Source organism: Panthera onca, chromosome B2 (genome assembly GCF_046562875.1).
Source record: "Panthera onca isolate mPanOnc1 chromosome B2, mPanOnc1 haplotype 2, whole genome shotgun sequence".
Classification (NCBI taxonomy): Eukaryota; Metazoa; Chordata; class Mammalia; order Carnivora; family Felidae; genus Panthera; species Panthera onca.
This window is the reverse complement of record NC_138343.1, coordinates 133,930,113-133,957,484: the sequence shown is the minus strand read 5'-3', so window position 1 is coordinate 133,957,484 and position 27,372 is coordinate 133,930,113. Positions and strand designations below refer to the sequence as shown.

The following is a 27,372-nucleotide window of genomic DNA, read 5'->3' as shown; positions in this document are numbered from 1 at the left end:
CCAGCCAAAGCTAAAATAACTGAGATTTCAGAGTTTGAAGCTGGGAGTTCAGCCAAGTTAACTGCCTCCTAAAGCAAGCAAGCAAGGAAGGAAACCAACCAAACATCAATACTCACTACTGAAGGCACACAATAGAATCCAGAGTCTCTACATGCCATTCATAAGAAACAGGAAAAACTGACCCATACTCAAGAGAAAGGGCAACCAAGGGAGACCAAGCCCAAGATGACCCAGGTGCTAGAATTAGCACATAAGGATTTTAAAGCAGCTATTTTAACTATGCTTAAAGATGTAAGGACACACATGCTTGGATTTCAGCAAAAAACCACTCCCCTGAAACCCCAAAAAACCAAAAAGCCAGAAACTATATTCTTTTAAAAAAGAGAACCAAACATAACTTCAAAAAGTGAAAAATAAATGTCCGAGATAAATTCACTGGGTGGATTCCCCATATATTGGAAACGACAGAATAGTCGGTAAACTCGAAGACAAAGCAATAGAAATTATTCACACCCAAGGGATGGAGAATAAAAAAATGACTGAGGGTGGGGTGGGGTCAGGTAGGTGAGGGTAGGAAGAGAACCTAAGGGTAAATATCAAAAAGTCTAAGGTACTTGTAACTGGAGATCCAGAAGGATAAAGGAGAGAGAATGGGGTAGAAAAAACTATTTGAAGAGTAGTGGCTAAAGATTTCCCCAAGTTAGTTAAGACTTTGGTCACCTTCTCAGACATGTGTGGCTGCTATTGGTCAGGGGTCATCCCACACAGCAGGCAGAAGATGGTGGCTGCAACACCATCCAGAAGATGATGGCCGGAGTCCATCAACTCTAGGCTCCAACTCCTCATGAAAAGTGGGAAGTCCTTGCTGGGGTTGGAGAAGACTCTAAAAATGACCAGACAAGGCAAGGCAAAACTAGCCAATTGGCCAACAGCTGCCCAGCCTTGAAGAAATCTGAAACAGTACTATGTCACATTGGCCAAAACTCGTGTCCGTCTCTGCAGTGGCAATACTACTGAATTGGGCACAGCATGTGGAAAATTCTGCACAGGATGCCCTGACCCAGGTGATTCTGATATCACTAGAAGCCTGTTAGAACAGACTGGTGAAAAGTATGCAGAAGTTGTCTTTAATAAAACTGGCCAGAGCTTGTTTTAAACAACAACAACAACAACAGCAGCAGCAGCAGCAGCAGCAGCAGCAGCAGCAGCAAAAAAGATCTTACTTAAGAATATCAAAGCCTAAACAGGTTAGGCTCAAAGCTTAAACAGGAAAAGCCAAGGAAGACCACGCACAGGTATAAGTGTCAAACTGCTAAAAATCAAAGACAAAGAAAATGTTGAAAGCAGCGAAAGAAATGACACAAAGGGGAACAATTCTAATAATGCTGACTTGTCATCAGAAACTGTGGACGCCAGAAAATAGTCAAATGACATAATTGAAGTGTTGAAAGAAAAAACGTCAACCCACTTTCTATATCCAGCAAAAGTAAACCTTAAGAACAAAGCAAGATAACTATTTTTAACGTAGCCTTTGGTGGTGAGTAAATAAATTTTACAACTAAGCACATTATTGAAACAAACCAATGTTAGATTCTGTATGAACTATAACGCAGCTAACTATGGGTATTTATGAGGCAACTGGATACACGGAATATTGAAAACCAGACAATCATTTAGTCTAATTAGCCACGACCCACACACTTAAGGAGTGCCTAGAACGTGCAGATACAAGTACTAGTCAATGCCCTTGCTCTCCAGGTCACAGAAATTCTTGGATTAGAGGCACATCAACACAGTTTGTAATTTAGGTAGCTATTCGAACTTGTGCACTATTTTACCTTCTGTCTGCTTCCTGCTGCCACCTCAGCCTAGCCTGTTGCTATCACATTGGTTTCGTCTCTTTCACATTCAAAAAAGGATCAGGAAGGAGCACTGTGCATAAGGAAAAGTTGTAGAGAGCAGAGAGCAAGAAGAAGGTAGGCTCCAAGTCATGATGTGTCTTGCAGGTCATTAAAATTTGGGAGTTTTATCTTCTGAGTAATGGGAAGTCACTGAAGATTTAAGCTCAGAGGCAGGGAAGGGGACATGATGAAAAAATCATGTATGTATGAAGAATAGCTACAGAATGGAGAAAAGGGCAAAATATATGAGAAACTCAGTTTGAAAACTACTGTTGTAGTCTAGCTGGCAAATGTTAATAGCTTGTAACTACAGAAACAGCAATGGAGGCCGAGTAAAAGGAAAAACTGAAAGGATATTTAGGAAGGAAAAATGAATAGAACTTGTTGATGGATTAAATATTGGGGTGAAGAAGTAGGTGTCCACACTGCTTTCTGATCTGCTCAACTGGATGGTGGTCCCATCTACAAATGATAGAACAGGCCCAAGAAAACAAAGGGGTAGATTACGGGTTTGGTTTTGAACATGCTGAGTCTGGGGCACCTTTAAAACATCAAAATAGATGTATCACAGAGGGAGTAAGGCTATATGGGTCTAGGCTGTACACGAGTGCTACCTAAGTGGTATTAACTGTGCTGTATGTGTTTAAAGGGCTCTCTGGGCTGAGGGAGAGACTGGGAGGCCATAGAATCATGGCTACTTTCGAAGTTTAAGAACATAAAAAGGAATGAAATCTTGCCATTTGCAACAACATGGATGGTCTAGAGGGACAATACTAAGTGAAATAAGTCAGTTAGGGAAAGACAAACACCAAATGATTTCACTCATATGTTTCAATTAAGAAACAAAACGGGCAAAGAAAAAAGAAAGAAACCAAAAACCAGACTCTTAATTATAGAGACCAAACTGATGGTTGCCGGAGGGAAGGTGGGCGGAGGGATGAGTGAAATACGCTTATTGTGAGGAGGCCTAAGTAACGCGCAGAACTGCTGAGCCACTATATTGTACACCTGAAACTAATGTACCTGCATGTCAACGAAACTGGAATTAACATTTTTAAAAAAGAAGGTTAAAAAAGTATGAAGCAAAACAACCAAATCTGAGGCAGATTCTGGAGACAGTCAGTCATCTGTCTGGCTAGAAGAAAGGAGGGACAGTAGGATTAGGAAGAAGGAGTTTGGGGTGGGGGGTAGTTACAGGAGATGAGAAAGGCCTTGAGATATAAGAACACTAAAGTTTTAATATTATTATGTAAACTATCATTTATCTTTGCCCTATTCTTGCATGGTTGAATTTTACTGAAACACATTTAATTATAGTTCATGTTGAGTACCAGAAATGGAATGAAATACATAAAACTAAAATTTACTTCTCAATTGCATTAGGATTCTCTTTTAGCTTATAAGACAAGAAGGTAAGGAGGTCTTCCCATTCTAACATATATACCATCCTAAAATTTAGTTCTGGTTAATAACCTTAAGAGATGATAACTTTTTCTGTAAACAATGTAATCTTGAGTGGGAGAGGACCCCATGAAATTATCTGGCGAAAGTATACAATTTCAGAGGTTAGAGAAAAGCCTGTTGTCCAATAGACTCCTTGCTAGACTTCTCCTTTCACCTGTGTAATTTTACTTCTTAAAACTGACCCTTGACAACAAAATTCTTTACAAAAGTACTGTTATTCTCAAAGTGGAAAGACTACCTTGTTCACTGTTGTGTCCTAAATACTTAGAAAGTGTGTGCTAAGTAGTAGATGCTCAGTAAATATTTGCTGCAATAAATCTCTACATATCAGAAAATGCCTAGATTTATTTTTTTAAATAATTTTATTTATTAAGTAGGCTCCATGCCCAACGTGGGGCTTGAACTCACGACCCAAGATCAAGAGTTGCAGGCTCTACGGACTGAGCCAGCGTGCCAGAAAATGCTTGGATTTTGAAGACTAGTATAAAAAGTGGTCTCTATCTATCCAAACAAGCGTTTCCCTTACCCTCAGCTTTAAGTCGGTGCTGCTTAGTACTTATTTTGAAACTGCAAATTTGTTCCAATGCAATTGAAATAATAGGGAACAATTTGAGCGTTAGTTACCAGCTAGAAATACTAGTTGGATGCGGAAAACCACGCTCAAATGAAACAAGCTGCATGTGAATACACAAAATGTAACACACCTCAAACATCCGCCAGCCGCCTCAGCTGGCCGTATCAGCATGCGGCCCCACCTAGCCATATCTTGTGTTACAACTTTCCTTCTGATTTCAGAAAACCCTTCTTTGACCACTTCAGGATAACAAATTGCCACATCTATGCTCACTTCCATAAGCCAACTGCAGATCTTTTTCAAAGTACCATATTTGTTTGTACGTTATAGGAGTACACATTTCTTAGTCATTTAACATGGGTAAAACTATACTGTCATTTTTTTAAGGATCCTATCTTTTTTAAAATGTTCTCTGATAAAGTTTTTGAGTGTTGTATCTGGAACTCCACTTTTTCCATAAACCCTGTGGCTTTTCTTTTTCATGATTTGCATAGCATGGTGATTTTTAGAAACACAGATGTTAAATTTTAACAGAACTGTCTGAACTGCAAAGCCCCCCTGACCTTAACAACTGTGAACAGTAACTTCCCCAGGATGACTACTGGGAAGGCAGAATGTTTTAACTTATCTATTTGGTTGTCAAAATGATGTTAATAGTTTCTTATAACTGATTATAATTTGTGTCTTTTCTGTGGATTGGCTGACATTACCAGACTGTGCAGTGAGTTATTCTTAAAGAGTATCATAGAACGAAGCATTGATATACAGTTAGAATAGCTGGATGGTGCTACAATTTTTAAAATTAAAGTTAAAGCAAATTTTGAAATCTTTAGCCCCAATAAGATTTCAGAATTAAACCTTAAAAATAAATCTATTCCATGCCTAATCATACACACACTATTCTAAATACCTTTTACTTTACTCATGCATTATCTAAGTATCTCAAATGCCAGTTAGGTAACAGTTGATGCACTTCACATTTGATTAACCTCAAAAGAATTTACAAATGTCATTAATTAAACATAAAAACTTTCAAAAAAATTTTAACAGCAAATTATTGGAGTTATATTTCTTGGAGCATGATATGACAACTTTACTAAGGCAAAGCAAACTCCTTCCCCCTCCCCCCCCCCCCACCCTCCACCAATCTATAATATCAAGTTATTTTCCTAAGAGTTAAAAAATGCAAGAATTGTAGCCATGTAATCAAAATCTAAAATTCAAATACTATCACTGTTTAAGACTAAAAATAAGAATCATAATCCCTCTTTAGCATAAATTTTAGCATGAAAGAATTGTAATACTGAAACACTTTACATAGATAGCTAGTTATTTGCAAAAGTAACAGTAAACATACCAAATCAGTCATCTAAATGCTACATAAAGTTAGCTATCATGTTCAGCTTTTATGTTATTTAAAAGCTTGAAAGGAGCAAGGGACTGGTAGCAGAAAATGGATTTCTCAACTTCATAACGCTGCAATAATTTACTTTGTAAAAGAAAAAGTTAACACTAATGGCTGAAGTACATAATGATCTATACTTCCTTCTCTAAGCAAGAAAACTTCCTGACTTTTTCATTTACTACATTGCCTCAAGTCCATGAATGTTGGCCATTCCTTATGGATAAAAGTCTTACCAGTTTTAAGTTCTTCTAAAGGAATGTGCAAGTCAGCCACACTTGGCAATTTATGTACTGTGGTTTTGTGGTGAGTGCTACCATTTTCTAAGGATCAAGAAAAGTGCAATAAATCTAAGACAGAATGGTTATAATTCATCAAAACATATTATATAACTAACTACCTTGTGTGTATTTTCCAATTCATATCTCACTATTTTTTTCCAATACATTAGGGCTTTAAGATGGAGACAAAGTTATTTTTCAGTGCTCCCTTTTCCCTGTAATTTTTGGATAATCCATCCTGTGCATAAATATCTTGGAAAGAAAACATGATATAAATAAATGATATGACAAGAAGCTCCTATTATGGGTAAAAGGGAAAAAGAGAGGATAAAAGAAAATGAAAGCACTTGGAAGTACCAGTTTGCATCTTGTATCAACCATCAACATTTAGAACGAACCAATGAACTCAGTGGCATGTGAAAATTATAATAATCTGGTTAAAATATTAATCTAAAATGGCATCTTTATATGCAGATTAAGAGAAAGTTATGAGAAGTTTTATCAACTGATCCCTGTGCAGTTCTAATCACTTACTTGGCCCCACGCTTTCTTTTTGTTCATCTCATATAATTTTGCCCATCTTCCTTCTAATGTCATGGCCCTCAGCTGACTTCTCCCCAAAGTGGACTTCTGGCTGCCTGGTAGATGTATGCATGTGTGTGTGTTATAGCACAGGGCACAGGTCGATTATGTTCATGAGTTAGACACAGTGTAAATGGACAATTAGTCTTTTCTTCAATTTTAATTTTTTGCATGTTTATTTAATTTTGGGGGTAGAGAGAGAGAAGGAGAGAGAGAATGAGCAGGGGAGGGACAGAGAGAGAGGGAGACATAATCTGAAGCAGGCTCCAGGCTCTGAGCTGTCAGCACAGAGCCTGACATGGGGCTCGAACCCACCAACTGTGAGATCATGACCTGAGCTGAAGGCAGGGGGCTGAACCGACTGAGCCACCCAGGCTCCCCATTAGTGCTTTCGTAATAACTACTAAAATGTTTTACTATCTAACGAAAAGTTAAATTGGCAATTTGAAAATTATACACATACACTTGATTGGTAATACAACCGTGGTTAATAGAGACTGCTAAGCCTGCTAATGGAGAAAATATATACAAATCTATATGTAAAGACCAACATTTAAATAAAATATTTCATTACTAGATTATTCAGAACCTTAAAAGGAAATCACAGAGAATTCAAAAGAGCAAAGTTAAAATTGGAAAGGCAGTATTAAATGAATCGTTTCTAAAATACAACACCATGCTGTAATTTTGTTTAGTATGTGCCAGTGTTTCAATCTAACACTGTGAAACTGTTGTATATAGTTGGCTATTTGTCTTGTTATAGTTATGGTGAATGGATTTTTTATTAGATGGTCAAGAATAATCTCAGAACTATACAGAAACTTTTATCAGCAAATTTATTATATACAAATCTATTTCACAAATCTCTAAATTAGACACCCTTAGAGAATATTCAATTTAATATTTTTAGTTGTATAACATAATCAAATAAAGAAACAGAAATCACATCCTACAAATACCTATTCATAAATCTGCAGCAAAGTCTTTCCTAACTAAGTAGGAAATCTGAACTGTAAAAATATATTAAAGTGATCTTCTACTTAACATTTTTATTTATGACATAACCCATTTTCTAATTTATCATTTTTATATTTTTTCATATGTACATTTTTCATATGTAGTTTTTCATATATATATATATATATATATATATATATATATATATATATATATATGTATGTATCTCAAACTTTATTGAGTGCCTGCTACTTACTCTACACCATAATGGGTGCTGAAAGTATTAAAATTAATAAAAGCACAGTTGCTTATGTTCAAGAAATTTACATTTTAGGGGTGCCTAGATGGCTCAGTTGGTTAAGCCTCTGACTTTGGCTCAGATCATGATCTCATGGTCCGTGCGTTTGAACCCTGCATCAGGCTCTGTGCTGACAGCTCAGAGCCTGGAGCCTGCTTCAGACCCTCTGTCCCCCCTTTTCTGCCCCTCCCCTGCTCGTACTCTGTCAATCTCCCTCTCTCAAAAATAAATAAACATTAAAAATTTTTTTTTAATTTACATTTTAGTAGGGGAAACAAACATTCGACAAATAAATGTAATAATGGATACAGATATAATATGCAGTAAACAGCAGAAATGAAGGAGGGACCAGCCAATTCTAGGAGAAGGGGAGGATTTAAGGAAAGGATTCATTAAACAAGGGGACACCTACGCTGGGTCTTGGAAGATAAAATGTGTTCTCTTGGACAGGTGAGAGGGAAAGAGTAACTCAGGCATAGGTAGTTGCCTAGGGAAAGACCTAACGGGGTGAAGCAGCATGGCAAGTTCAGGAAACCGTAAGGAGCTGGCTAATGCTGACCTGCGGGGGGTGAGACTCACAAGGAGACAGCGTGACAAAAGACGAGGCTGAAGAAGTGGGGTAAGGAGGGGCACGTCACAGAAGATTTTCATTGCTCTCTGCGTCATGCATGCTGCCTCCCACAAGTCAGCAAAAACATGCCTCTCACTTTCTCCGTTCAGGTCATTTATCTCTGAAGCTCCAGGCCCTGCCACAAGACCTACCACTATGCCCCAGCACACAGCAACAAGTACTCTGTGCCATTTACAGGTGTACAAGCTGCAGTGAAGGTCAAGGGAAGAAGTGCCTAAAACTGAGGAACTGAAGAAAGGCAGGAAAAATGTCACAAAGAATGTCGTGCTTGAGCTTAGGAATTACAGAGGAATAATAAAGGTCTCGCAGGAAGGATATCCCTGACAACTGTTTGTGTTGAGGGAAAGGCCACGAAAGAACACGATAAATTAGAAGAATTACAGCTGAGTAGAGTAGAAAAATGAGTGAAGTTTGAAAAGGTGGGAAAGTTTCAGTGAAAAATGTACAGATTCCAGATAATGTAGAAAATAGATCTGAGAAAATTCTACGGGCCTGAACGACTTTTTGGCTCACCAGCATTTCTAGGATCCACTCTATAAACGTTGCGACTACAAGCCAGGCAATGTGCTTTAAATATGCAAAGATAAGTAAAATATAGTCCCTGCTTTTGAGAAGATTATAATCTAGCAGAATTCAGATTTATATTGGGACTTCTTATCAGCACATGTCTATTATCTCACCTTATCCTCCCCACATGTGAGGCACAGAGGACAGCTGTTATATTCCTTTTAACTGAGGAGCATCATGGAGAGAGACACTGAGACATCTATACACACACTTCCCACCAAGTTAGTCTGCAAGGCCAGCTGTGCACAACTGTGGTGTCACCCCCCACTGCGACTGCAGTCGGCTGTGAGGCAGGCTGAATGAAGTCTGTTGCAGATAATAAAGAACCAGAGGTCTCTTTATATAAATTAGAGCATCTCATCTAGAGACAAACACATGTGTTTCAAGAGGAGCAGAAAGTCACCTCCTTAGTGTGTATTACTAAAAACAACTGCTACTGGCAAGTGAATAAGTAAATTACTGTATAGCAACACTAATGAATACCAAGTAGCTGTGTGTGTGTGTGTGTGTGTGTGTGTGTGTGTGTGTGTGTTTTGGTGGAATAAGATATAGAAATAATTAAATGGAAAGAGAAGATTTTAATGAATAAAAAAAGTAAGAGGCAGAATCTGTGTATTTAAAAAAGGGATACAAAGATGTATTTTAAAAAGATATTTTGTATGTATCTACAGGAAAGACTCTGAAAGAATATACACTTATTTTGGAGAGGGAGCGAGGCCAGGTAAAAGGTTACATGGATGGAATATGGTCCATCAGTATTTGTATTCTGATACCTGAGCAGGAGAGTAAGAGTAGAATAATTTGAAAATACCAAACTTAGCCAACTATATGTACTTTAAGATAACTTAAAGCCTATGTTATCTATGCTGAGACTGTTACTGTTCTAGTTAACAGCTACAACAATTAACAATCTTCCAGATGTTTGACAAGATGAGATCTACAGTTACATTTTGATTTAAACGTTACATACAGGCTATATGTTTAGGTGCACGACTAGCCCTATGCTCAGTCCTGTTAAAACAAAAAAGCCAGGTCCCTTTGATTTTCAACCAAAGGCTAACTCAACGTGAACTAATGCTGAGTTACTCTCAAACGGAGTAAGAAATACTCATCCACCAATGGGATGGTTTAATTGTTTAAAAGAGGTAGGGGGTTGTAGAAAAAGAGGTTTAATGTTACTATCTTAAGCCTGAGTCCCTCAATAAACACAATACTTTTATAGAAAGTTATAACACATAAAGGTGGACAAGAACACTTTTCTCTAAGTTTACAGTGTAAACGCTATGGTTCAGCATTACTGGTTCACCATTATTATGGGCCAGGTCCTATGCTAAATGCCTAACGTGTGTCATTTCAGTTACTTCGCACATTCCTGTAGTAAGGATTAAATGAGAAACTGCAGGAAAAACTCTTCACACGTTTGGCACATATAACAATAAATGTCCTTAATGAGGTACCACTACTGCTAAAATCTAACTTCATCAAGACAATTACTCTAATACAGTTAGCTTTTCAAAAGACTCACGGACTTAAGTGCACCAAGGCTAAGAAATCTTCAGTGGATACCCATTCCCTGCTACTGAATTAAGTCCAAAATCTTTCACCTGACATTCAAAAGTATGACACAGCTCCATCTTCTATCACATCCTGTACTCCACTGTTCTCTAGGCACACTGGGCTGCTCACAATTTCTAGAACATGTTATACACTTAAAAAAAAAATTTTTTTTTTACTTCTTAAAGAAGTAAATAACATTTAAAATGTTTACTTATTTTTGAGAGAGTGCAAGTGGGGGAAAGGCAGAGAGAGGGGGACAGAGGATCTGAAGAGGGCTTTGTGCTGATGGCAGCAAGCCTGATGTGGGGCTCGAACTCACCAACTGTGAGATCATGACCTGAGCCGAAGTCGGAAGCTTAACCGACTGAGCCACTCAGGTGCCCCTATCTACTTCCATTTCCATAACTTAGATTTCTAAGATTTCTAGATTCTTGCCATTCTCTCCAAAGACTTTTATCTATCCCTCAAGGCTTAGTAGAAATGTTACCTTCCCCACAAAGTTGATTCTATCTGGTCCTTTCCCGTATACTGTTAGCACTCCTATTATAGTACTTCCTTTGGTATTACTTGTCTGTGAGCTCACCGAAAGCAAAGTTTATTCATTTGCACATCCCTTTGGGCCTAGTACAGTGTTTTACACAAAACTTGCATTCAGCAATGTAGAAAAATTTCACCATTACTAACAGCCTCCCAGTGATAACAAACAAGACTTGAAATTCAAATGCAATTCTCTCTTCAATTTCTCCCCCAATTCACCCATCGGCAGTAAAGATCCTGTAATAACTCTGATAGTAGCTCTCTTTCCGGTCCTAATACAACACTCAGTGAGAGTCAATCCTTTCAATACCAAACAAATCATGTGGGACATAATCAGGGACCCAATGCTGACTAGACTGGCTGACATATTCATTATACAATAACAGTGGAGGAGAGAATTTCTGAAGCAGAAGCTAGGATATTAGAATCATCCTTTAAAATCACAGTTGGGACATAAAATTTCTCGATCAATTCTTCTGAACTGAACTTTAAAAACAAAAGATAAGTATGGTTATCTGCCCATTCAGTAAATAAAATCACCTTTCATGGATTAATCCAGTTTCTAAATCTATACAAATTGGTAAAAGCAATAAATGCCCCTAAAAGCTAACTGACCTCAGCCCTCGAATCCTTCATAAGTAGTTTTCACTCCATTAAAATCTTAAGCACCAGGAAACGTGTTTTTGTTTTTGTTGTTATATTCCAGGACAATTTAATCTACTTATGACTTTCTTATTGGATTTATTTTGAATAATCAAGTATCATTACAGCAAATATTAGTTACACACTTACATTTAAAATTAAACTCTTTATGTAGAAGTACTATATAATACATTATTTGGTTCTGCTTCCAACTGCTGAAGAAAACACCGACTCTATGCGAAGGCACGCATTGCGTGGAATGGTTGAGAGAACTAGTTTCCCTTATTTAACTCCACGTACTACTCAGACTCTGTGTGAACCTCTTAAAGGAAGACAGTTTTGCTGTCGATAATGGTTACTTTTCATTGAAGACCAGAGTAGTTTTTGCACATTTACAGGGTCTAACTCAATAGTATTTCCAATTTATTTTTCCTAAGTTGTCTTTGCATTAGTTTGCTACTACTAGCAAACAAGTTAAATCAGAAATATTCAGGCAAAGTAAGTTAAAGTCAAGAGTAGCTGCATGTTACCTAGATGTTAGGAATGTTACTATACTTGAAAGCAAGAAGACCACAGATTTTGAAAGTAAAGTTTTGGTTATTATAGATGTCACAGTAAGGCAGTTACACAGGCTAAGCTTGACTGGTGCCGTGGACTTTAGCATACCTGGAAATAGAAAAATTCAAATTGTAGCTGTTCTTGGTTGGCCCATTGCCATTTTTGCAGCTTACAAATTTTTAATTAAGTAACTGCAGTGAGCTCATCTCTACCGGATACTTCTTTTCCAGGGCAGGTCCAGGAACTGGGTCTGGAGCCTTGAAAGCAGAAGAGAAACTAGAGTAAACTAGAGGCAGGCGGAACAAGAAACGTGACCAGGTAACACTATGAGATCTAATGGCAGTGATGAAGTCCCCAGTGCGTCTCACAGAAGATATTCGGAGGTGGAAGAAGGATCTCTTAAGTTGTAAGTTCCCAGAAGATGCCATTTACATGAGTTAAGTCACTGTCTTTCTTTACCCAACTCTACTCTAGACTTCCAGTTCCAGCTACTGAAACAGTGGCCTTCGTGAGACCTGTGATCGCTTTGAGCAGCAGACTGTCCAACGTGGGACCACAGACAATAGCCGAAAGAGAAAAACAGCAAATCCACTTTCACTGGTCAAATTAAAATTGTAAAGTCCTCATTTTCAGGTCATTTTGCTCTTCTTTCACTATCTTATTTCCAATTGTCTTCTAACTGCTCCCCTGATTTCCTACAATCAAGTCTCAGAGGTTTCTTCAGAAATACATCCAAGCAATGAACTGAATTTCAAGTTCCAATTTTTAAAAATACTTGGTAATTCTTAAAGTGGGAGGCAAAAAAACAGCTCATAAGATGTGGTTCTTAACCACACTGGAAATTCTCTTTTTCCATTACCAAAATAGGTTCAATCTTTTTGGTATAAATTTGTGGGGTCCATATTAAAACACACACACACACACACACACACACACACACACACACACACACACAAACTACAGAGGTTACAGAAATGGTAGGATATTAAAAATGGTAGACTGTTGTATGAGAGCCTGGCAAAGATGTCCTTACACTTGGTGAGCTGGCACCCGAGGGAGCTTCTCTAAGAAACAAATGCCACAGCACTCAAAATGAATTGAATTCTCTGCTACTGTCAAATGATGGCAGATTGTGGGAACTGCTAACAAGACAAAATAATAATAATAATAATAATAATAATAATAATAATAATAATAATAGTGAAGACAAGGATTCAAAGAACTCCCTGTATTTCTAGTGACTAGCAACACAGCAAAGCAAAACAGAATCAAAATAGTTTTTAAGAAAAATGTAAATTTTCCATCTTTCACGATGGCATATTCTCAGTGAAAAAATTCTGGCAGAGACAGATCTAGGTTCAAATCTTGTGTCAGCACGGCCTTGGACTAAAACTCTCTGCAGAAGTTTCTTTTCTATCAAGTTGGATACCACATCTCACTTTACTAGACTGTCAAGACAATTAGCTAAAGTACACAAGTGGCTAACAACCTAGCACACAGTAGATAATCAGTTTTTCTGCATTACTACAGAGTGAAACACATTTTTTAATTCTAAACATACAGGTCTACCTAAGTTTTCATTTTCATATATACTAAAACAACAGTGTGTAACAAGCTTTAGGTTTAAATAACTCAACTGCATCACATCCTAAGAGACACAACTGATTTATCAACATTGATTTCAGAACTACAAAGGAAATGTGTCAGAGAGCTCAATTCTGAGAGCTGATAATGAATACAAATATAACAATTTACATTTAGAACATAAAGGGAATCAGTGGTAAGCAAGGTAAACGATGTAATTCTTCTCCCTCCAAATAAAATAGAAAGTACCTTTGTCAACACATCTCTTGTTAAAAAGTTACAGATCTGGAGTAGTGTACTTTAAAAAGCAAAAAGAATCCACGCATGATATAACTTGGTTTTTAAGTCAGGAAATGCTTTAAGGGCAAAGAAAAGCCTTACATTTGGGCAATAATTTTCCTCTTACTGATAGAACAGCGGGTTCCATACAAAATTACTATTTACTAAATATGGTTCAAAGATCAGATTACACCTTTCCTAGCATTACCAAGTAATACAGCAAGTATCAAAAGTAACAAAGAATTAAAAAAAAAAAAAATCCTTAGTCATTCTATTCACTGCTACAACTTTATTTCAAAATATTTTTTAAAAGTTAACATGGAAAGTGTCTATTCAAAACCCACTTCAATTTACTTAGAGATGATAAAATTAAATTGCCTGTGTATTCCATAGAAGGAAAATAAACAAAAAAAAAAGCAAAGAAAGTATTTAGGGGTGCCTGGGTGGCTCAGTAGGTTAAGTGTGGGACTTCTGCTCAGGTCATGATCTCAGTTTGTGAGTTCGAGACCTGTGTCGGGCTCTGTGCTGACAGCGCAGGGCCTGGAGCCTGCTTCAGATTCTGTGTCTCCCTCTCTCTCTGCCCCTCCCCCACTTGTGCTCTATCTCTCTCAAAAATAAATAAACATTAAAAAAAATAATTAAAAACAGTATTTAAGAATGAGGATTCCTGGGGTACCTGGGTGGCTCAGTTGGTTAAGCATCTGACTCTGGATTTCGGCTTAGGCCATGACCTCAGTTTGTGACCTGGAGCCTAGCATCAGGCTTCTCACTGACAGTGTGGAGCCTGCTTGGGATTCTCACTCTCTCCCTCTCTCTGCCCCTCCCCAACTCACACGCACGCTCTCTCTCTCACTCTCTCTCTTGAACACTCTCTACGTAAACTTTAGGAAAAAAAAAAGAATGAGGATTCCCATTCATTAACCCATACAGATGGGCTTTCAGTTTAAAGTCCACCAAGAAAAATATGTATTTTTTAATGTTTATTTTTTTTTAAGGAGAGAGAGACAGAGCATGAGCGGGGGAGGAGCAGAGAGAGAGGGAGACACAGAATCTGAAGCAGGCTCCAGGCTCTGAGCCATCAGCACAGAGCCCGATGCAGGGCTCCAACTCACACACTGTGAGATCATGACCTGAGCCCAAGTCGGACGCTTAATCGACTGAGCCACCCAGGTGGCTGGAAAAATACTTAAACAGTTAGTTTTCATGTTTGGTATTTTATTACTAGCTATTATAATGAAACCTCATGATTCATAGTAATGTGTAGGTTGATTCTTTTTTTGTCTTTTCCAGATATACAAGATCATCTACAAATAATAAATCTGTCTCCTCCCTTTCAACAATTATTTTGTATTTTGGTCTAATTTTTGCATTGTATTCCAAAGACAATGTTATAGAATAGTAACACTGGCCAGATCTTCCTTGCTTCATGACTTTAAAAAAGGAATTTAGTATTTCACTAAACACTAAAATAGAAATTCTAGTATTTCATGTCTAATAACAAAATGCAGTCTTGTGGTTGGAGGTATGTAAAATTTTAAATATATTCATTTATCCTGGTTTCACTAAGGATTATTAGAAATAAATGTTGATTTCCCCCTTTTTGGAATCCTTCAAGATACTCATAATCCCCTCTCACCCACTAAACGTGAATGAATTTATCATTACATTTCTAGAGTGAATTCTACTTGGTTACGCTTTATTCTGTTAATGTAATGGTAGTTTCCATTTGGTAGTTTTATTAAGCATTTTTTGCACCAACTTTTGGGAGATTGGTGTGTATTCTTCTTTTATGTTCATATTTTATTATCATGTTATGCTGGCTCTGTACAAAGGACTGGGAAGCTTACTTTTTTTTCTCTACGCTCTGAAATGGTTATCTGGGGCTTAGCGTTCTTCCTTCAACCTATGAACATGTTTGAGTCTTAACCATCTTAAACATACATCCATGTATAAACTCGTGGATGTATTTCCTTACCTTAATTGGTATATATAATATACTGGTATATACAATATACTGGAAATACACAAAGTATTTCCTTACCAGTTAAGCCCTGTAACAAGTATGTCTTCACAAAGCTATTAATATGCTACTGTATTCAAGGCACTGAGGAAAGAGAATGAGCTACAGTTTCTGCCCCCTACATCCTCCTAAACAAGTGAGAAACACAAGCATACATACCAAAATCTGCATTAGCAATGTAAGGACTGAACACACTATGCTAGGCCCCCTGTGTCTTACCATTCATGCCTTTTGCCAAACTCCTCTACAGAGTAGTTATACTATGGCTTCAACTTTCTTTTAAACTGCCTCCAAGTTTCCTCCCTTGATAATAGTTTTATTCAAATCATCAAATACAATACCCTTTTCAGGATCGTCATCCACCATTTTGCAATAACTTAATTCCATAGTATATTTAAGTTTTCTTGAGTACTTTCTAATTCATCGTATCATTTGATCCTCATGAAAAACCAGTGAGGAAGCCTAGGTAGCTATTATTCTCATTTTGCAAGGTTTAGAAAATTGAGTAATTTACTAATCAAAACCTCAATTAGTGGCAGATTTAGGGCCAGAAATGTATCCGTGGCTTTCTAACTCCAGGCACAGGGTTCCTGCCTCTATGTTTTTGTTTTTTGTTTTTTTTTTTTTAATTTGAGAGAGGGAGGGAGGGAGAGGGAGAGGGAGAGGGAGAGGGAGAGAGAGAGAGAGAGAGAAAGAGAGAATGGGGGAGAAGGGCAGAGGGAGAGAAAGAATCTTAAGCAGCCTCCACACTCAGCATGGAGGCTGACGTGGGGCTTGATCCCATGACACTGGGATCATGACCAGAGCCGAAATCAAGGGTCAGACACTCAACCCACTGAGCCACCCAGAGACCCCCTTTCCTCTATATTCTATTAAGTTGACTGATTACTAATTTGAATGATTACTAATCACTCTTTTCTTGAAAATTTTTCTGCTCAATAGCGTACACATTCTTCATTTTTCTAGGATTGTTATTTCTGTGCTTCTGGTTTGTCAAAACCATGTGGTGCAGAGTTTTGACACTCGTCCTTGCACGTCTTCCTCAGGCACCTTTTCTGCACTGTTTCCAGCATAATCGAAGGAGAATCTCCTTTAAGGTGTAGTTCAGTCCTTCTCTTCTACTGGATGAAATCTAAACATTCACAGCCGTAGAGTCTGATACTGAAAGGACGCTTATATATACTCTAGTCTGATGTCCTTACTCAATTAAAAACGTCAAGTTTGTATTATACAAGTCAGTGGGAGAATCTGAATAAAGGTTTAAGACAAAATTTGCCTTCTTAAACTATACGTAAAGTAAATGCATATATGTATGTACAGTAGATACAGCTAAGTAATTAAATTTTAAGAGTAATTATTGGACCTTATTTCATTTTTGCTAAAGACTTGTCTGTCCTTATTTCTATTTCTATTAAAGACTTGTCTGCTCCTATTTCTAAGAGATGTTATTTATGTGACAATATTAATAGGAGTTCATTTATCAAAGTAGATTAAAAAAAATCACAGAATAGCAATAAAGTTGAAACCTACTCAATTCTACATATTCATGAATTATCCATACTCTGGATTTTTATGTTTAAAATTTGTCTAAATGTATAGAATTTGAAGTTGGTCAGTTTTTTTTTTTTATAATATTTATTTACTTAACGAGAGAGCGAGAGCGCGCGCGAGCGTGAGTGGGGGAGGGAGAGGGAGAGAATCCCGCGCAGGCTCTGCGCGGTCAGCACAGAGCCCAGCGTGGGGCTCGATCTCACGAATCCTGAGATGATGGCCTGAACCGAAATCCAGAGTGGGACACTTAGCCAACTGAGCCACCCAGGCGCCCCTCACTCCAGATTTTTAAGGTGAACTGGGAATCAAAATCATACCGCTAGCTGTGCTAACGCTTCCCACCCACATGCAGTCATGACCTGGACTACAAGGCAGAGAGGCAGGAGACTGCTTGCTGTAAAGCATTTAGAACAGTGCCGGCCTGCGGTAAGCATTCAAAGTGCGTCAGCCACCACGCTGCAGCTGCAACTGCCATTTCCGTACGCGTTCACATCATTACAAATATGGCCACGTTAATGGCTCAGCCACACAAAGAATCCCGTCATGGTATAAGTACCTTACTCCTTTTCGGTCTGTTTTCCAGGTTTTGTCCCAGTTGAGCAGGGCCACAATTTTAATGCTCCAGGAACAACACCTTTCAACCACTCTCAAACCCGAAGTACTTTAATGTCTCAACATCAGAGACTGTGAGTTCTGAAAATTAAGAGCTTATTTTATTTTATTTTTAATTTTTTAAAATATAATTTATTGTCAAGTTAGCTAATACAATGTATACAGTGTGTTAAGAGCTTATTTTAAAAGGAAATTGTACATTCCACTTGTAAACTTTCAAGCTCATTCTACCAATATGGAACACTTGAAAAATAAAAGGGAAGTAAGCTTAAATTTAAAATCCTGCCCAAACTCGCTTCCCTCCTCAGCTTCCCATTTTTATCAGAAGTAGTAATTCTCTTTTTAGCCTGAAAACTGAAGTCACCTAAACGCTTCTCTTGCCTTTCTTTACCTCTCTTTCAAATTTCATCCATTTCATAATCAATATTCCTCAAAACACAACTCCTAAGACTCTCTTCACTGGATGTTATAATCAATACAGTTTACAATTACTTCCATAGTTCTGAAATCTAAAAGTACTTAAAAGATTTTTTCCATGACTCTTCATGTCGAAACTCCTCTGCACGGGGTGCCTGACTGGCTCAGTCGGGAGAGCATGTGACTCTTGATGTCGGGGTTGTAAGTTCAAGCCCCACATTGGGTGTAGAGATTACATAAAAATAAATCTTAAGAAAAAAAAACCTCATCTGGTAGTGGCAAAAATTTGCTTTGAACTGACTTACTGACTTAAGGCTATTTATAGGCTTAGTTAGCCTACTGTGACTATTTCCATGCTTCACTGCAGAAATAATTAGGGTTTAATAACTGGGTGATGCCTCAGACCTTGTTGGGGGCATTACATAATATACAATATAAATGTCACGTTTCCTTTCTAAAATTCAAAGAATTTTGAATTCTAAAACACAAAGCTGGTCTCGGGTTACAGATAAAGCACTGTGAACCTGTAGAGTATTATTCCAGGAATCCTAATTTAGGCACTCTCTTCTTAACTTTCTGGTACTTTCCCCTACACCACTGCATGCATTTCGGCCACCATGATTACCACCAACCCCTTTAAAGTTCTTTCTTAATACCTCCTGGCAATGCCAATTCTAGCCCACCCCTAACGCTACCCATACTATCCCAGTCATTCAGCATCTAACTCACCAGACCCACAGCTTACCTCCCTGACACCAAAGTCTTCCCGCTTGACCCAGTGTAGTACAGCAGATTAAGAAATGCTCCTACCTAACCACTTTAAATATTTCATTCCTTTGCACAAAAACTTAACAAACTGGAACAGATACACGGTAAGAGGGTAAGGATAAAGAGTGTGGGATTATACAAGTTTTGGTTGCCTTGTAAACTTACATTTATCTATAGTTGTAAAATAAAGAACTCCCTCTTTTTAAAACTTAATGAAAATTAAAAATCCTTCTAAGTTAACTTGTATTTATTCTGTATTTAAAAACAAAAGAAAAATTCATTAGGTTCCTCCTCTACTATTCACTTCAACTAAAACTCTTTGGTGGGGTTCTCAAGGCCTTTTCTTGTTTGGTTTCACTAGATCTGGTGCCGTTGACCCCTTTGGCAGTCTGAAGAAAGCTACAAATATCCTCTCAGCATAGTTTGAAATGCATAAAATACAATACATAGGATTACAAAGAAAGCCAATTTCACTAAAGTGTAATTATTTTTTAAAATATGGATGGTTTTAAATGCATAAGTGATTACAAAGAAAACCAATTATATTGAAAGTTACCAAGTATTTTTTTAAAACCTGTATTGGTGATGCATATATATATAGATACAGATATAGATACATATAGATATAGATATATATGCTTCTTTATTAACACTCAACAAAATAAAATCTAGAAGTCTAATAACCATAATTTTTTATTAACCTATGTAAATTATATTCAGAGATATCAACAACTGTAAAGTAATATGAAAATCCCTGTGCTTTTACTATTAGTAATAAAGTCATAGGCACTGCTTTACTGCTTAGAATCACAGTACAGATCTTCCTTGAGTTATGATGGGGTTATGTGCCAACAAACCCACTGTAAATTGAAAATACTGTTAGTCAAAAATGCACTGAATACACCTAACCCACCAACCATCACAGGTTAGTCCAGACTACCATGAATGTGCTCAGAACACTTACACCTCATTTGGGCAAAATCATCTAACACAAAGACTACTATATAATAAAGTGCTGACTAGCTCATGTAATCTATTGACTACTGTACTGAAAGTGACAAACAGAATGGCCGTGCGGGTGCAGAATGGTTGTAAGTGTACCGGTCACTCACCCTCGTGATTGTGTGGCTGACTGGGGCAGCGGCTCCCTGACACTGCCCAGCATAGAGAGTCCAGCACTGGGAATCGCTAGCCAAGGAAAAGATCTAAATTCAAACTCTGAAGTGAGATTTCTATTCAATGTGTATCTCTTTTTCAGAAAGTTGAAAAATCATTAAGTTGAACCACTGTAAATACGGGACTGTCAGAAGAAACTGCTAAATTGCAGGTACAGGTTTCTGTTAGTGAAAACATAAAGATGTGGAGTTTTTTTCTCATCTAAGTGCAGGGATCCCTCTAAATTCTATCCTCAGACCTCTTCGGTTTCACGGAACCTAGAGTAAAACTCTACTAAATCCACCTACCTTTATTTCCCACTCGTCCTCACACCCGTAGGAATCCAGTCGGGCTTGTCTGAACATGTTTAACCCAGTTTTCCTTCCTGATTACGCTACTGCCTTGGCTTAGAATGTCATTTCTCCATCTCGATGCTTATCAAACTCTGACTTACTCTCCAAAACCAATTCGTTTCATCTCCTTCTTGAATTGTTTTGCTACTGCTTCAACCCACATGGATCTCTCTATTCTTAGAACTCCCACTGTACCTGTAGGTCAGTGCTTCATGATCTAACATTTAATCAGTCTTCTAGTTTCATTTGTGTGTCTCTTCATCTAGGTTATAAGATCCCTGGGGACATGGGCTATATCCTTGTAAATAAGACACTGCTTACATATAATATAGACAAACAGAATGTAATCGGTAAGGAAACTTCTCATTAAATGAAGTATTAGAAAATCATTTGACAACTTTAAGTATATAAGAAGATACATCATGAAGGCGAAAAATTCCACGAAGCAACTAAAAAACAATATAAATTAAATAGTTCGCCTCAGTCAGAACCTAGATACTCCTATTATATTAAAAACTTAGAAGCTTATTTACTAGGTAGTACTGAATCCCAAGTAATAAATCAGGAAAGCAGTGCTAATGTAGACATAAAACAATGATTTATTCCACGAATATTTGCTAATAAGCACCTACTGCATGCCAGACACTATTCCAGATCCCATGGATTCAATGGTAAAAAAACAAAATATCTCACACAGGAATTTACTGTTAGAGCTTGGACTAGAACCTAGGGTTTCTGACTCTTCATTCCGAAGCTCTGGGAACAAGAAGCCATTTCTATCTTCCAGAACAGGTTAAGTGTGGAGCAAGGGGAATGTTCCCTATTTCAGAAGGGAGTACATCATATAAAAACATTATAAAGAAACATACTTGTAGCTACTAAATACATGTATACATACACACACACACACACAGGTAAAACCTACATAGTGCATATATATTGTAAAAATCTCTATACACAAAATCTATAAAAAAAACATTTTGGGATAAATTTCAATTATCTTATGTAGCATATTTATAACCAATGAAACTAGATGAATGAAGTGTTACACTACTCATTGATTAATGCTTTAATCACAAACACCTTACATAAAGTTTTGTTTTTTCTTCAAAGAGCTCTACCAAGTTGCCTCATTTATTTCAAGAAATATAAAAACTTATGTATCAATATCCCAGAGATGGGGTGGGGTGAGGTGGTAGGAGCGATGGTGGTAAATATTATTCTAAGTTATCTTTCTCATTGGAAGAAGAGGAGGATAATGGGAATGTGGGTAGGAAACAAAGATGGTTTCCACACAACACACTTTCTACTGCTGATTATAACCAAATAGAAATGACTTTTCCTAAAGGGAAGTTCTTAGACCAACAGCACTGGAATTCAGAGTGAATGAGGGGGAAGACTGGGGGGTGGCGGGGCAGGGAAACTGGAACAAGTAAAACTAAATAGCCTGATGATGCTATGCTAGGAACCCAAGTTCTCTGTCTAAAACTTATCTGTCTCCCACGCAGTAATTGCCTCTCCAAGACAGGCAATAGGTTTTCTAGAATTACACAGTACTGAGTTTTAGGAGAAGGTAGTGACAATGACCCAGGGAATTACAGAAAAGGTGCTAAGCAGGAAAAGAGGAGACTTAAAGACCAAGAATTTACAACAAAAGAGTCAAAGTTAGATACAACTCAGAAAAGAGTCGGGTCAAGAAAGCCAAATGAAAAGCCTAACGATAATTATTATAAAGTTTTAAGTTTATTATTTTGGTAATAATTTTATAGCTATGTTATAATTGAAAAAGTTTTCTATAAACCTCTAACACTTATTAAGCATTTATCACATCAACAATTTCAGAGAAAGATTCTTCCTATAAACTTTATTAATTTGTTATGGACTAATGGGACATATATGTACATGTAGATACATACATACGTACATATATATATACACATACATGTACAAACACACTATGGATTTAGAGATAAAATACCTGGTTGCAAAAATAACTGTTCTCAGGGCGCTTAAATCTGCATTGGAACAGTAAAGGCTCAGGGTATATTTGTCTTGTAAAGCTCAAAGGAACAAGAGTATATGAAAATGCTCTTAAAAGTATAATTATTACTGAAGAGAAACGTGGCCTATAATTGTACCATCTACTTGGAAATGGGGAGAAGGACTAGGTAATAAGCGTGCACATGAAAATCCTATGAGGCATGTAACTAACTGTGGGCTAAACTCTAAGCTCAGCTTCCTATCTGTAAAGCGTATGCCATTCAATACAAGTCTGGGCCAAAGTTGAGATGATTTTGCATAAATCCATTACCACTAGGACAAAAAGAACAGATAACAAAAGGCAAAATGTGTGTCTCACTGACTTTGGGTTAGTAATGTTGCTATGCGCATTCTGTCGGAGTATAATGTTCATTGAAAGCATCAACTGAAAATGTAGTACTCGGAAGAGACATATGACCATAACCCACACTCTGGAATCTCAAAAACTCATTTGCTTTCAAAAGCAAGGTTATTAGCTTTAAACTTTAGTAGTAGGTGTTCATGCATTCATTCACAAATACGTACAGAGAGCTTAAGTGCCAAGGCATTGTACTAATGCTGTAAAACCTGACATTTAGTGGGAGAAACTGAAAAGTAAACAGAATATTGTAACACAATTTGGTAAATTGCACAACAGAGGAACTAAAAGTGCTAGAGACACATAAATTTCTTTATCAGTACGAAAATATTATATTAGAGGGGCGCCTGGGTGGCTCAGTAGGTTGAGTGACCAACTTTGGCTCAGGTCATGATGTTGCTGTTCGTGAGTTTGAGCCCCGCCATCGGGCTCTGTGCTGACACCTTGGAGCCTGGAGCCTGCTTCAGATTTTGTGTCTCCCTCTCTCTCTCTCTGCCCCTCCCCTGCTAGCACTCTGTCTCTCTCTCCCTCTAAAGTAAATAAATATTTAAAAAACATTTTTAAGTATAAAAAAAGAAAATATATTAGAGTTAATCAGTTATAACAAAAAAGATTGTGGCATTTAAAAAATATTTTCTGAAACACTTTTATATGAAGTAAACATATCTGAATGGAACTCAGATCTGTCTTTTCACCAATTCTGTAAATTGAGGCTCACCCTCTCCCTTTACCGATTTAATTTTGGACCTAAGTCAGAAATCGAAGTCTTTTCCTTGCTAGCTATTTTGCACTTCTGTTTTTAATTTTTGTTTTTGATTTGTCTCCCTGGCTGTCCTGTTTTACCTACAAAAGAAATCCTGCCACAGAAAGCCTATCAGGAATCTAAATAGTGTCAAACCCTGTTCACAATACACACAGAAATACTTCCTTTTATAAAGGTTTAGGACAAACCTCTGAAAATAAGTAAGACACACTACTATTACAGTCATCTGCCTATCAAAAAGCATGGCTAAATACAGTATTATAGGGAATATATATCCCCCCCCCCCCATCACATAATTTCTGGTGCACGTCACGTAATGTCAGATACACAGCAGTCTGGTGATAAACAGAACCAATCCAAATTTAAACAAAGTTCTTCACGTGGTAAGAGAATACGGCATTTTGCTAACAGATAGATAAACTTAGATAACAGTCCAGTAAAAAGGTGGTAGGTATAGTTTTTAATAAATATTACTATAATTTCTCATATGTCAACTCCATTGATAATTCTCAAATTTCTAGTCTGAATCTCTTGCTAGAATTCTATTTTGTATACCCAATCACCTACTTGTTATCTCCAGTTACAAGTCTAATAGGCCTTTCCAAGTTAACATGTACAAAACAAACTCTTGATTGCCTAGCGCAAACTGGCTAGACATCACTGTCTTCTCCCACTCAGTAAACAGCAACTCCATACTTCCAATTGCTTGGGCCAAAAATCTTAGGAGTCACCCCTGACTTCTCTTTTATGCCTCAGATCCAATTCATCAGCAATTCCTGCCCACACAAGGTTTGAAACATGTCCAAAATCTGACCTCTTCTCACCCTTCCTAGTCCAAGTTACTATCCTCTTTCATTCGGATTACTGCAAAAATTTCCAATATGGTTTCCCTGCTTATATCTTGGCCCCGCTCCCATAGTTTATTCCACACAGCAGCCACAGTAAATCTTTAAAAAGGAAAGTTACCATTAGTTAACAGTTTAATGAAGAAAAACCATGACCTATTAATTGATGTAGAAAAAGCACTTGATAAAATTCAATACCTGGTCATAATAAAAATTCTTAAACTAGAAACAGAAAGGGGCTTTTTCTCAATCTGATAAACAGCATCTACACAAACTTTCAGCTAACATATACCAAATGGTGAAAGACTGAATGCATTACCCTTAAGATCAGGAGCAAGACAACCTTGTCTGATCTCACCACTCCTACTAAACATAATACTGGAAATACTAGCCAGAGCATCAAGGCAAGAAAAGCAAATAAAAGGCATACAGATTGGAAAGGAAGAAATAAAACTGTCTATATTCACAGACACATTAGAAAACCCAATGGAATCTGCAAAAAAAAAAAAAAAAAAAAAAAAAAAAAAAAGACACCTAGAATATTTAGCTTACTGAGGTCAAAGGATACGGGGTCAACTAACAGAAATCAATCATACTGCTAAAAACTAACGATGAACAACTAGAAACCAAAATTAAAAACATAATGTTATTTATAATTGCTCCAAAAAATGTACCTAGGTAGAAGTCTAACAAAACATGGACAAGGTTTGAGTATTGGAAACTACATAATGCTGATGAAAGAAATCAAAGACTACCTAAATGTATGGAGAGAAATGCTGTGTTCGTAGATTGAAAGACTCAAAGTAAAAATGCAAATTTTCCTCAAATTAATCTACACATTTAATGGAGTTCCTAGCAAAATCCAGGATTTTTTGCAGGATTTTTGTAAAATTTTATGAATTTTACATGGAAAGGAACTGGAACACCTACAAAAAATTCTGAAAAAAGGAGAATTAAACTGGAGGAACTTCGATACCTGATTTTAAGACATACTGTATATAGCTGCAGTAATCAAGATAGTTACTTGTGGAGAAACAGACACAAAGATCAATGGAACAGAATAGGGAATCCAGAAATAGACCCTTACAAGTACAACCAACTGATTTTTGACAAAGGTACAAAAGCAATTCAATGGAGGAAGGATAATTTTCAACAAAGGGTGTTGGAACAGACTGGTGAATATCCATAGACAAAAATGAATCTAAATCTAAACTTCATATCTTAAATAAAAATTAAGTCAAAATGGATCATAGATCTATATATTCAAGATGTAAAACTTCTAGAAAACTTTTAGAAGAAAATTTGGGATCTAAAGTTAAGCAATGAGTTCTTAGACTTGACAACAAAGGCACAGTCCACAAAAGGAAAAAAAAATGGATAAATTAGACTTCATTGAAATTATTTTTTTCTTGCTCTGCAAAGGCCCATTAAGAAGATAAAAAGATAAGCCACAGACCAGGAGAAAATATTTACAAATCACATACTTGACAAAGCATTTGTATCCAGAATATTTGAAGAACTCACTAGGGTAAAAAAGAAGAGAACAAAAAAATCCCATTGAAATATGAGCAAAAGACTTGAACAGATACTTTACCACAGAGGATATACAGAGAGCAAAGCACATGAAAATATGTTCAACATAATTAACCATTAAAGAGATGCAAATGGACGCTTTAATGAGATGTTACTCTAAACCTATTAGAATTTCTGAAATAAAAAAATACAGTACCAAATGCTGGTAAGGGTGTGGAGAAGTTGATGTCTCATACATTGCTGGTAGGAATGTAAAATAGGGCAGCCACTCTGGAGAAGTGGCACCTTCTTAAAAAGGTAAACATATATTTATCACACAACCCACCAAAAGCACTCCCGAGGACTGACCCCAGAGAAATAACAATGTATTTTCACACACATACAAACTGTACAGTTTTATTTTTATAAACTAGAAACTCATAAGTCTATCAGTCCATGGTTGAACAACTTGTGGTATATCCATACAATGGTACAGTTCTTTGGTGTTAAAATAGAATCAACTTAGATGGATCAAGGGCATAATGCTGAGTAAAAAAAAAAAACAACAAAAAAAAAACAGTCTCAAAAGATAACATAATGGATGATTCCATTTACATAACCCTCTTGAAGCACTAAATTATAGCGATAAAGAACACGTGGTTGCCAGGGGTTAAGGTCGGGGGAAAGGTGTGACTATATAAGGGTAACACAAAGAGGTTTTTTTGTGGTGACAGAAGAGTCCCAGTTCTGTATCCTGACTGTGATGGTTACACGAATCTTACATATGATAAATGATAGAGTCATATATATACAGCTGCAAACAAATAGACATGTTCTAAGAAGGGAGAAAAAAAGCACATAGATCATGCGTAAAAACTCTTTAGGGCTTCCTATCACATCCTGAATAAAATCTAAAGTCCTTCCTACAATCTAAAGACACTATGAGGAATACATACTTGAATCTCATCTACCCTTCCCCTCGCTCTCAGCTCCAACTAGTGTGGCCTTCCTGCTCTTGGAATATGGCAAGCACTCCCCTCCCACCCCCCAAACGCCTCTGCACTTGCTATTGCCTCTGTTTGGACAGCTCTTTCCCTTTATCACTTCATCAGGTACCTACTCAAATGTCATTTAATTAGAGAATTCTTCTCTGCCTCCCCGCAA

General features: G+C 37.2%; 1 protein-coding gene and 1 pseudogene across 4 annotated transcripts in view; one reads left to right on the top strand and one right to left on the bottom strand.

The window, feature by feature from the left end:
• The window catches only part of TAB2 (TGF-beta activated kinase 1 (MAP3K7) binding protein 2), a 90,790-nt gene that overhangs the window by 50,705 nt on the left and 12,713 nt on the right, over window positions 1–27,372 (bottom strand). The window contains exon 2 of one of the 4 annotated variants that reach the window (XM_060616867.3): window positions 12,060–12,208. The exons of the other annotated variants lie outside the window; for them this stretch is intronic. The gene's annotated coding sequence lies outside the window, so the exon portion shown is untranslated. The remainder of the gene's footprint in view (window positions 1–12,059; window positions 12,209–27,372) is intronic. 4 annotated transcript variants of the gene reach the window in all.
• Window positions 721–1,204, top strand: LOC132667742 (large ribosomal subunit protein eL30 pseudogene; annotated as a pseudogene).